This window comes from Babylonia areolata, chromosome 31, assembly GCF_041734735.1.
Source record: "Babylonia areolata isolate BAREFJ2019XMU chromosome 31, ASM4173473v1, whole genome shotgun sequence".
Taxonomy (NCBI): domain Eukaryota; kingdom Metazoa; phylum Mollusca; class Gastropoda; order Neogastropoda; family Buccinidae; genus Babylonia; species Babylonia areolata.
In genome coordinates this window covers 9531680-9544594 of record NC_134906.1, presented here as the reverse complement: position 1 = coordinate 9544594, position 12915 = coordinate 9531680, and the positions used below count along the sequence as shown (strand labels likewise).

General features: G+C 41.6%; 1 long non-coding RNA gene across 2 annotated transcripts; it reads left to right on the top strand.

The window, feature by feature from the left end:
• Positions 1–656: 656 nt before the first annotated feature.
• Positions 657–9899, top strand: LOC143276140 (uncharacterized). 2 transcript variants are annotated; one of them, XR_013053503.1, is made up of 4 exons: positions 657–1017; positions 5669–5808; positions 6882–6978; positions 9828–9899. It is a non-coding gene; the product is annotated as an uncharacterized LOC143276140 (long non-coding RNA). The 2 variants fall into 2 exon arrangements; XR_013053502.1 differs by having other exon boundaries at positions 657–1022.
• Positions 9900–12915: the final 3016 nt, after the last annotated feature.

Below are 12915 nucleotides of genomic sequence, written 5' to 3'. Positions count from 1 at the left end.
TGAATGCAGTATTGGGGACATCTTGGCAGGATTTGACCAGTAGCTGACCACTATAGATTACTGTTGGCCATTATACTGACCATTGTCATAGCACTGCTGACCACTCCATAAAAATAAAAAAAATTCAGATGGAGTTGTTTTGTCATATTTGTGCATCATCACGACGTACTTCTTTTTTTTCTTTATTTTTTTCCCCTTTATTTTCTAACTGCAAACTGACCACTGCTGACCACCGCTTACCTCTGTAAAACAGCAACAACAAAAACAAAACAAAACAAAAAACCCCTTCAGTCTTCATATAGCTCAGTCATAAAAAAACACCAAAAAACATACCATATAACGCAAGACTTATTGCAGTTGTGTGGTTGATGATCAGTCAAAAAACTAGATAATTCATGACTTCACCAGCACACACACCCCGTCCCTTCACACACACACACACACACACACTCCGTTTAAATTCACAATTGTGGACAGAAAAAAGAAAAGAAAACAACGAACACACACACACACACACACACACACACAGACGGAGGGCAGGGTTCAAGGGGAATGGAGGTCAACTGACTGACAAGCACATGATTCATTGGTTGGCTTTGAGTACAGGAGTACCCAAACAAATTGGGTACGCCGCCATCAACGATAAAAGCAGCTGGCGGCGCAAACCTTCAACAGTGTCATCCGAGAAACCTCGACAGCACCTGTTACAAGCTTCGAACCACTGCATTTGTGAGAGAAAGCCAGTTTATCTAACCTTAAAATCAACTCGTCGCTTAAACTCCCAGCATTGGACAGCTCAGAAAAGTCGCGAAGAGATCTTCAAGCTAAACTAAACATCGACTGACTTCGTTCATAACACTGACTTCGACGCCATCATCGGAAAGCAAGATCGGTGAACGGCTGTTCAGTGTGTGTGTTTTCCAGTTCTGACCACGCTGCATAGCTTCTGTCCGTGCTATTTGTTGACGGTTGATCTGATCCGCGGCGACTGACTCGGACAATTGATCATCGAGTTTGGTAAGGTAAGATCGGTAATACTGACGGTCTCATCGTCTGCCATATATATATATATATATATATATATATATATATATGTGTGTGTGTGTGTGTGTGTGTGTGTGTACTGTCATGATGACCCATGTGCACTTACATCAGTATTCATCAGTGAACTGACGCACGTGCGCAACGCTGGAGCGTACAAATACACCCCGATCGAGCGCTCACACTGCATGGCTCTCTCTCTCTCACTCTCTCTCTCTCACATTTACTTTACTTTCTGACCTGTACATACAATTCAGTTCCCCCTCTGTCTCTCCTCTCTGCCGTGTCTCTGTCTCTCCGGCTGTCTCTCTGTGTCTCAGTCTTTATCCTCGGTCGTCTAGTATGGCAGTGGGAGAAAAAAGAAAAACAAAACTAAAAAGAAAACACTGACACACACACACACACACACACACACACACACACACACACACACACACACACACACACACACACAACCGTGAACCTAAAGAATCAACACACGCCACATGAACTCTCTCTCTCTCTCTATTTCTCTGTCTCTCTCAGCGTTCATCTTGGCACACATAAGTAAACACAAAATGAACAGAAAGTCGATCGCGCAGCCAGAGTGACTGACGGCAACACGTACCAACACTGAGACAGTGTTATTTCCAGAGTTCATGTCAGCCGTGCAGGACCGTGCACTGATGTACACAGACCACAGAAAAAGTGAAAGGGCAAAATATTCATTATGACTGCCATGACAACATGATTTATATTCTCTTCAGTGCTTCCACTGAAGGTCTATCGTCAAGGCCATGGCATGTCAAGGGACTGGATTTTTTTAACACTAGTTTTCCGCGGGGCCGGAATAGATTGAAGGGTGAGGCGGTAGGATTATGTGATTTGCATGGCAATAGTTTACTTTCATCTATTGGCCATGCAGATTTTAAAACTTCTACTTATACAGACTTTCTGAAAAAAAAGAAAGAAATAATTTGAAATAAAATAAGTAGAAAGAAGTTATGCCATGAAAAAAAGACGTATGTGTTATAGTCTTTAGTTTTTAACGATCCGTATAAATCATTAAGGTAAAGTCCTATTTTACTAGTTTAGCGTCCTAAATTCAGGGTGGTTAACGCCCGCAAGGTCAAGGTCTATTTGTTCTGCGTCAGATCTAAAAGGGGTTGCGTTGTTCGACTGAGGGATGTTCGACTGAGGGTTGACTGAGTTTGTAAAGGCTTTTTTTACTTCTTCTTTTTGTAATTTATTATTTTAAATGATAATGATAAAATAGTGTGCTCTTTACTGAAAAGCAAACTGCGGCAACACAACATCGTTTCTGTCAGTGCTAAAGAACGACAACTAATGTATATCTATTATTTTTAATGAATTTTAAATTAAAAAGTAAAAATGGTGATTTTTTTCTAGTAAAGACTGACGAGATATTCCGAAAGGATTTTTCTCTGTCAGTCAGCATTGGTGTAGTAGGTGATGACGATCAGTTGGCATAATGCACGTACGTGATTTCAAATTACAGACGACTGATGGATTAGCTGCTCAACTTGACTCGGTTGAGCGCACCGCGCGCGCGTGTCTTGAATACGAAAACTTTAACTGTGCACCCGCGGGTCCCAACCACGTCAAAGGTAACTTGCCTGAAGGCAAAATGAATTTTGTCTTGAATGCGGCCCCTGGGGTTTCTGGCGGCCACGATTTTTTTTTTTTTTTTTTTTTTTTTTTTCCAGTAACTTTTCTCAGGTAGGGATCGAGTGCTGACATTTTCCCTACCGTCCTGAACTGTCAGATTCGGGGATCGAGTAATCCGGCCCATGCACTGATAAACTGCACGCCCTTTAGTCTTTGGGGTGGATTAAAAAAGAAAAAAAGAAAAAGAAAAGAAAAAAAAAAAAATCGCCGCAGCGATCCGACAAAGGAAAGAAAAGACTGACGAACTTTTGAAACAAAGTTTTAAGTATGTTTGTAAAATCAGTGATTGATAAAGCAAATTGTTCGATAACGAAACCAAAATACAATTTGATTTAATTGTCGGTACAGTGGAAACATCCAATGCGGCATAATTCATAGTATTTTGCAAACCGTGTACAGTCATAACCCAATTTAACTTATTGACACAATTTTCACACCAGCTGGATTTGTGAACAAATTGATCATCTCGACATAATTGTTGTTTAGAAATTGCTCACAGGTGTGAAACTGAACAATAGTTATATTAATTGTTGTGCTTCAAACACATCATAACGGCGATACAATATTCTTTCACCACGGGCAGGCGCCTGGTCGCCATGGTGAGTGCCCAACGCTTTTTCACTTACTGGGTGACCATGCACTTGCCATGACTTATCAGTCCGGAAATCCACGTTTTGAGCAACAGAGCTGGCGGGATAGAGCGATGCAAAGACACAAATTTATATAGATACATGTATAATTATAATCTCAGTGTCTATAAAATGATCAGTCGAAGCAACTTAAAGCTGTCTGTTCGCGCGAGCCGACGACTCGCGAAGCCAAAGTAACAATACGCCTGCACTCTTATTTCAGTGCAGCTCTGCCTTTTGCAGTTGGATTAGTACAAGTGGTTTTATCACCTGGTGGAAAAATTCCTAAATCTTGCACAGGACATTTCGCTCCTCAGAAAAGAACAAGTATTAATTTGAAATGAGTTAACACTACCATTTGAGAAAACAACATGTAAAATGCTCTCTTAGCTAGCCGATGAGTCTTTGGTGAAAATCAAACATAAATGAAATTGATTTCTCGAAGATCAAAAGATTACAAAACGTCAATACAAAATATAACTGGTGCTAGAAATCAGCAAGTTTTACTCTTTTTTGGAAGGGGGTGGGGGTGGGGGGGTCGGTGGGAGTTGTCTTGTCCAGTTCTGTCCAGTCAAATCTTACCCACTTCTCTTGACCAGGAAAAATGCTCAGTGAACTGTCTGTCCTCTTGTCATTGATTGAAGTAATTTAGTAATTGAAGCATCTCAAATTCGGGGACCTCTCTCCATGTCAGTTTTAGTGCACACGGTTGAAGCAGTAATGTGTGACTAGTTTTCTCTTCAATATTTTAATTTATTTTCATTTTTCTTCGCTAGCTTAATTTTGAGGGTTATATTGTACTTGGTTTTAAGAAAGACATTCAGTCACAGTACACTGATGTGCAACTGTCTTGCCAGGCCATCGTCCATTACAGCCTGTGCCAGTCGGAGTCAAGTCAAGCTAGTGGAGTGTAATGATCTGTTGGTTATGCCCTTACGGTCAAGTTGTTTTGTTGGGGGTTGTTTTGGTAGTGAGATATGTTTTGTTTATGTTGTGGGGTCGTATGTGGTTGTTCGGTGGGGAGTTGTTATTTCTTCTTTTCAGGGTTGTAGTTGTTGTTTTAGGAGAGGGGGTTGGGGGGGTGGGGGGGGGGGGGGGGGGGGGTTGTTATGAGAGGGTTGTAGGCACCAGTCAGAGGGCCACTCTTTGTTTTTAAACCCACCCCCACCCCCACCCCTCGGCCATCCACAATGCAAATGCAAAGAAGAAAATTAAATTGCGTTGGCAGATCTGAACCATTGCGTTGGCAGATCTGAACCAATGTGTTGGCAGATCTGAACCAATGTGTTGGCAGGAACCAATGTGTTGGCAGATCTGAACCAATGTGTTGGCAGGAACCAATGTGTTGGCCGATCTGAACCAGTGTGTTGGTAGATCTGAACCATTGTGTTAGCAGATCTGAGCCATTGCGTTGGCAGATCTGAACCATTGTGTTGGTAGATCTGAACCAATGTGTTGGTAGATCTGAACCATTGTGTTGTGTTGACAGATCTGAACCATAGTGTTGTGTTGGCAGATCTGAACCATTGTGTTGTGTTGGCAGATCTGAACCATTGTGTTGGCAGACCTGAACCATTCTACCTCCTTTCCCTGCTTCCTGTGTGTTTTGTCAGTGATACAACACCTCAACAGGAATTCATTCATTTACAGTTCAGTTGTTTCGCTTCTTTTTTTTTTTTTTTTTTTTTTTTTTTTTTTGTGAAGGACTATGACTCTCTAACTGAGAGGCAAGACTGCACTGGCTCTTACCTAGTGCTGCAGCCTTGGGGGCTAGCTGGCCTTTGGGAACCTGACTGTACAAAGGTCATCTTGGCCCAGAGAGCAGGGGATGTAACTTGTGTGCAAGACAATCTCTGCTATTATCAAATTCTAGCCCAGATTGTCAGGAAAGCATTTGCCTCCTCTGCTGTCTTGATGGTCATAGTAAGAACATGACCGACCAGTTTTTGCGCCTTATACATATATCATTATTACTATATTAGTAGTAGTTCTTTTTCTTTTTTTTAAATGTATTTATCTATTGTTTATTTATTTATTTACTTGTTTCTTTTTATTTTATTCAATCATTTATTTATTTTATTTTATTTATTTATTTTTTGGTATTGTTATTTTATTTTATTTTATTTTTTATTTTATTTTATTTTTATTTTAAGCGTGTTGGGTTACGCTGCTGGTCAGGCATCAGCTTGGCAGATGTGGTGTAGCGTATATGGATTTGTCCGAACGCAGTGACACCTCCTTGAGCTACTGATACTGATACTGATTGCGACCATCGTGACCATCGTACATAATAACTCTGTCATGTTTTTGTTTTTATTCTCTTGTAACAGGGCAGCCAAGAAGAATTCAAGTTGTCAGTCAGTGCAGGGAGCACGGAGACAGTGGGGGTGATAATGGACGTGATAGGCTGGGTGTCGACGACGAGTGTGTTGGCAGTGGGAGTCCTCTCCCTTCTCGCCTTCTGGATATGGTCAGTTCTGGTGTGTGTGTGTGTGTGTGTGTGTGGGTAGTGTGTGTGTGTTTGTGTGTGTAGTGTGTGTGTGGGGGGGGGGGGGGGGGGGGGGTGGGGGGGGGGGGGTAGTATGTGTGTGTGTGTATGGTGTGTGTGTGTGTAGTGTGTGTGTGTGTGTTCTGGTGTGTGTGTGTGTAGTGTGTGTGTGTGTGCTTGTGGAGTGTGTGTGTGTGGTGTGTGTGTATGGAGTGTGCGTTTAGTGTGTGTGTTTGAGTGTGTGTGTGTGTGTGTGTGTGTGTGCGTGTGTGGAGTGTGCGTTTAGTGTGTGTGTGTGGGTAGTGTGTGTGTGTGTGTGTGTGTGTAGTGTGTGTGTGTGTGTGTGTGTAGTGTGTGTGTAGTGTGTGTGTGTGTAGTGTGTGTGTGTGTAGTGTGTGTGTGTTGTGTGTGTGTGTGTGTTGTGTGTGTGTGTGTGTTGTGTGTGTAGTGTGTAGTGTGTGTGTGTGTGTGTGTGTGTGTGTGTGTAGAGTGTGTGTTTGGTGTGTGTGTGTGTAGTGTGTGTGTGTGTGTAGTGAATTTAGTGTGTGTGTGTGTGTGAGTGCATTTAGTGTGTGTGTGTGTGTGTGTAGAGTGTGCATTTAGTGTGTATGTGTGTGTGTGTGTAGAGTGTGCATTTAGTGTGTATGTGTGTTTGTGTATGTGGTTAGTGTATGTCTTGTGTGGGTACTGTGTGTGTGTGTGTGTAAGAAAGAAAAAGAGAGAGAGAGAGAGAGAGAGAGAGAGATGAAAGTGAATAGTCCATGCATTTGTGTGTAGTAATAGTCTTTGGGTTTACGTCTTTCCACTGTAAGTGATAGCAGGTGTGTATATGTTTAAGAGAGAGAGAGTGTATGTGTGTGCATGCATGTGTGCGTGCTTGTGAGTGCTTGTTTTATCTTCAGTTTAACGTCTATTCACTATAAGTGTTTTTAGACGGAAAGGAGTAAAGAAGTGGATAAAGGAAAGGGAATGCATGTGAATATTAGTGAGTGCTTTGTGTGTGTGTGTGTGTGTGGCATACATCCTCATCGTGCGTACTGCTTTCTGTTGGGCAGGAAGTCCATGGCGGTGTTCAAGACATTTGAGAAAATAGGTCTGTCTGGACCTCCGCCAAAGTTTCTGGTGGGCAACGCGCGTCAGTTGATGAAAATGGTGAGTTTTTGTTGTTGTTCTTCTTCTTCGTTTGTGGGCTGCAACTCCCACCTTCACACATATGTACACAAATGGGTTTTTATGTGTATGACCATATAGGCAGCCATACTCCGTTTTCCAGGGTGCGCATGCTGGGGGTATGTTCTCGTTCCCATAGCTCACCGAATGCTGACATGGATTACAGGATCTTTAGCGTGCATATTTGATCTTCTGCTTGTATATATACACACGAAGAGGGTTCAGGCACTAAGCAGGTCTGCACATATGTTGACCTGGGAGATCAGAAAAATCTCCACCCTTTACCAACCAGGCGCTGTTACCGAGATTCGAACATGAGATCCCCAGATTGAAAGTCCAACGCTTTAACCACTCAGCTATTGTGCCTGTCTGTGAGTTGTTGAAACGTGTGTGTTGTTTTCTCAGGCATGTACGTCCTGCCTTAGTTACCTCCCTTTATTTCTTCATATTTGGATATCGTAAGTTGTACCCCTTCTTCCCCTTGTTTTGCCATGTGCGCACAGGAGCTATGATTGATCAGTCTGGGTCCTGCACGGGTCCGTAACACTATTCCACAGGACTGTTATGGCACAGATCTGTTATGACACAGGTCTGTTTTTGGCACAGGTCTTTTGTGGCACAGGTCCACTCTTCCACAGGTCTGTTATGGCACAGATCCACAATGCCACAGGTCTGCTATGGCACAGATCCACTCTGCCACAGGTCTGTTATGGCACAGATCCACTCTGCCACAGGTCTGTTGTGGCACAGATCCACAATGCCACAGGTCTGTTATGGCACAGATCCACAATGCCACAGGTCTATTATGGCACAGATCCACTCTGCCACAGGTCTGTTATGGCACAGATCCACTCTGCCACAGGTTTATTATGGCACAGATCCACAATGCCACAGGTCTATTATGGCACAGATCCACAGTGCCACAGGTCTATTATGGCACAGATCCACAGTGCCACAGGTCTGTTATGGCACAGATCCACTCTGCCACAGGTCTGTTATGGCACAGATCCACAGTTCTACAGGTCTGTTGTGGCACAGATCCACTCTGCCACAGGTCTATTATGGCACAGATCCACTCTGCCACAGGTCTATTATGGCACAGATCCACAATGCCACAGGTCTGTTATGGCACAGATCCACTCTGCCACAGGTCTGTTATGGCACAGATCCACTCTGCCACAGGTCTGTTATGGCACAGATCCACAATGCCACAGGTCTGTTGTGGCACAGATCCACTCTGCCACAGGTCTGTTATGGCACAGATCCACAATGCCACAGGTCTGTTATGGCACAGATCCACTCTGCCACAGGTCTGTTATGGCACAGATCCACAGTTCCACAGGTCTGTTGTGGCACAGATCCACTCTGCCACAGGTCTATTATGGCACAGATCCACTCTGCCACAGGTCTATTATGGCACAGATCCACAATGCCACAGGTCTATTATGGCACAGATCCACTCTGTCACAGGTCTGTTATGGCACAGATCCACAATGCCACAGGTCTGTTGTGGCACAGATCCACTCTGCCACAGGTCTGTTATGGCACAGATCCACTCTGCCACAGGTCTGTTATGGCACAGATCCACAGTGCCACAGGTCTGTTATGGCAGAGATCCACAATGCCACAGGTCTGTTATGGCACAGATCCACTCTGCCACAGGTCTGTTATGGCACAGATCCACTCTGCTACAGGTCTATTATGGCACAGATCCACAGTGCCACAGGTCTGTTATGGCTCAGATCCACAATGCCACAGGTCTGTTATGGCACAGATCCACAATGCCACAGGTCTGTTATGGCACAGATCCACTCTGCCACAGGTCTGTTATGGCACAGATCCACTCTGCTACAGGTCTATTATGGCACAGATCCACAGTGCCACAGGTCTGTTATGGCTCAGATCCACAATGCCACAGGTCTGTTATGGCTCAGATCCACTCTGCCACAGGTCTGTTATGGCACAGATCCACTCTGCTACAGGTCTATTATGGCACAGATCCACAATGCCACAGGTCTGTTATGGCACAGATCCACAATGCCACAGGTCTGTTATGGCACAGATCCACTCTGCTACAGGTCTATTATGGCACAGATCCACTCTGCCACAGGTCTGTTATGGCACAGATCCACTCTGCTACAGGTCTATTATGGCACAGATCCACTCTGCCACAGGTCTGTTATGGCATAGGTTTGTTGTACCACAGGTCGACTATGCCACCCACATTGGCCCCCGAACCATGCATAGGTAGACACAAAGAACATGGTGGTGGCTTGAGTCTACAAGTGTCTTGTTTGTGATCATGTTTGGTCATGTTAGGTCATTACTTATTTTGTGTTGTTTTTCTTCTTCTTCTTCTTCTTTCCAGGGCTGCAACTCCCACGTTCACTTGTATTTACATGAGTGGGCTTTTACATGTATGACCGTTATTACCCACCCATGTAGGCAGCCATACTCCGTTTTCGGGAATAGCGTTGTTTTTAAGCCAGACTGTTGATGAGAATGTTGCATGTCACGTCTTACATGCCTGCATTGCAAAACAAACACACACACACAACCACTCACACACACAAAGTTGAATAGATGTCCCGGAATTTAGAATATTGAAATAGAAAATGACCACTTCAGATTTGTTTCGCAAAAGTTTTGGGGGGGGATTGTTTCTGTCTGTATTGAAATAGGAAATAATTTACATGCGTGCATGCCTACGGGAAATGCACTGGTATGGGGATGTGTGCCTGTGTCTTTTTTTTTTGTGGTTTACTTGTTTGTTTCTTGTGGGGTTTTTTGGGTTTTTTTAGCAGTTCAAATGTTGCTTTCTGTTCTTCCAGGGATTACTCCGGAGTTTTACTGATTGGGGCAAAAAGTATGGGAAAATTTACGGGTGAGTTTCTTTTTTCATTTTCATTATGATATTATCCTTGTAGAAAGATACTTTCCTCACAATGAAAGACAGAATCGACTTTGAGATAGAGAAAAAAGTACGATTCGAGGGGGCAGAGTCGAATCGAGTACACAGAAGGTAAGAAATACAATAAAATCAAGCTGCATGCAGCAAAATAAGGCCAAATGAACATGCTTAATAGCCGAAAAAGCATAAGACGAGACAGAGAGTAAACCTGACAAGATGGCGTCGAGAGCCTCGGCCAAAGGCATGACTCAGCACTTGCAGGTGTTAGAGGTGTCTGATTGGCTAAGAGCGGACTGGGCAAGACGAGTCATCTTTTCACCGTTAGCCACGTGAAATTTGGCCAAGCAGAGCAAACCGACAGGCCTAGTTTGCATCAGTTTGACATGGTAAGTATATATATCACCAAACATGGAGTATAATACAAACTCCTCCTTTTCTTTACATTGATTACTCCTGGGTCATTTTCTTTCCATTCAAACAATTCTGTTGAAATATGAACAAAGGCAAGAAAAAGAACAGAAAAAAGACAACAACAACAACATAAAAAAGTAGTATTGTGATAGGGATGTTTTAGAACAATACAAAGCTATTGCATTGATGTAGTGTGTACTGGTATATGAGTATGGTGAATTTTTAACGTGTGTGTGTGTGCGTGTGCGCATTACCTTTAGTTTAATGTTTATTCACAATAAGTGTTATTAGACGGAAAAGAGAAAAGTAGTGGAAAAAGGAAAGGGAATGCATGTGAATATTAGTGTAAGAAAGTGTTCGTGTTATGTATTAGAGGAAAAGTAGGATATAAGAAATTAAAGTTTAAAGAGATTGCAGTATGTAATGAATGAGGTGTCATAGAAGGGAGAATATGTGTATGCATATCAACAAGTATTAACTTACAACAATGTAAATATAAATAACGACATTGATTAGAATACATCAAAAGAGGATACCAACTGGACTGGAGTTTAAAATTTCTGAGAACATTCTAAGCAATTAATAATCATTCAAAATCTTTTCAGTGGCTAATGGAGTATTGGTAGAAAAGTCATCAACTACACCTTTTGGAATTAATTAACTGTCTTATGCTTGGACAGTGAAAGATTAGATGGCTTACACTTATTCGCATGCTGCACATACATTTTATATTGTTAGAAAATTTTGTACGAAAGGTATTTAAACAAATTCTATACATTTGACTTGTAATTTGTAACTTGTCTTGAATGTGCTGTTGGTGTTAAAGTTAGAAAATGTTTGGGATTAGCTGCATTCTTTCTGTTTACACAATATTGGTAATACTGATTATTTGAATCTGTAAGTAATTTCTTAAATCAGTTTCTAGATATATTTTCTATACTACTAAAGCAGTCATGTAGATCTAACTGGATGTCAAGTTGTATTGCGACTTTGAAATTACGTGCTGCTCTTCTAGCTGCTTGGTCTACCCACTCATTTGAAGATATTCCACAGTGCGAAGGTACCCAACAGAAAGTTATGTTAATGCCCTGTTTTGTCAGTTGATGAATGACATATTTTATTTCCATTGTCATCTCAATTCACTTCTTTGAATTTGGAGATTCTATAGCTTGTAATACTGACTTCAAGTCAGCACATAATAAAATCTCACATTCAGTTTTCAGAATATCTGAAATATAATTTAAGGCCATAAGTATGGCTATAAGTTCAGTTGTGAAAATTTTCTACCATTATAGTGTAATTTTTCTAATCTAAAATGAAGGAATTACAAAAGCTGCTCCTGATTTACCATTTTCTAGAACAGATCCATCTGTGTATATATTTTTTAGATAATTTGAATATTGATTTTCTATATGGGAGAGTACTTCAGGTTTTAACAGAAATGGTGACTGGTTCTTGGATAAATCTGTATAATCTGTGTCAAAGGTAGCTTTGCACTGCTCCCATTCAGGGACTGGTGAAAAAGTAGGTATTTTTGCAATTTGCTTGTCTTTTGATTCCGTGGCACTAATGATATCTGATGTGAATGTGTTTATGGATGTCATAGACTGTATCATCTTAGCTCTTTAAATAAAATCTTTTTGTGACTCAAATTAGTTTCTTCTTTTGAAAAGGTTTCATATGTGGAAGATTTGATAACAAAATTTCGCGGCTGAAGCTTTCCTTTGTTCATCAAGAGATAAAACACCTGCTTCTCTGTAAGTTCCTAAATTTGATGTAAGAATGTGCACACATAGAGCGAGTTTATACGCCTTGAGTGTATGTCAAGCGTGAATGTACGAGGGAGGTAGCGAGAGATATTGACGCTTTGATGTCTTGCCCCCAGTGCTGTTTACAAATTATTTTAAGGAAATTTAGACCTTTCCTTGCTTTCTTTAATGTATTGTCAGTGTGAAAATTCCACGAAAGTTTTGAAGAAAGACAAACTCCCCAAAATGTAATAGTATCTGATAGTACCATTAATTGTAAACACAGGGAGCTTTTCTTGGTCTGATCCTCGTATTTCTCTTTTTATCACAACAGATTTCTCTGCATGAAATTCGGGCTGCTCTCCCCAGGGAGAGCACGTCGCTACACTACAGTGCTACCCCCTTTTTTTTTTTACTTTTTCCTGCATGCAGTTTTATTTGTTTTTCCTATCGAAGTGGATTTTTCTACAGAATTTTGCCACAAACAACCGTTTTGTTGCCATGGGTTCTTTTACGTGCGCTAAGTGCATGCTGGACACGGGACGTCGGTTTATCATCTCATCCGAATGACAATCCTGTATTAAATAGCATCATATTTGTTTTTTCGAAGGACAATGATAAGCCATTTTCTGTCATAAAGTTGATGATTTTATCAAGTTCCCGCTGGTATATTTTCTTTATGTAAATCAATGTCCTAGTAGGCGTTTTATTTTTCATTGTCATCTTCATCCATAAACAAATATCATCAGCAAATTGAACCAAGGCTGTATCTTTAGCTAGCTTGTTAGGTAGATCTGTTAATAATATATTAAATAAAATCAGCGAAATTATTGATCCTTGTGGTAACCC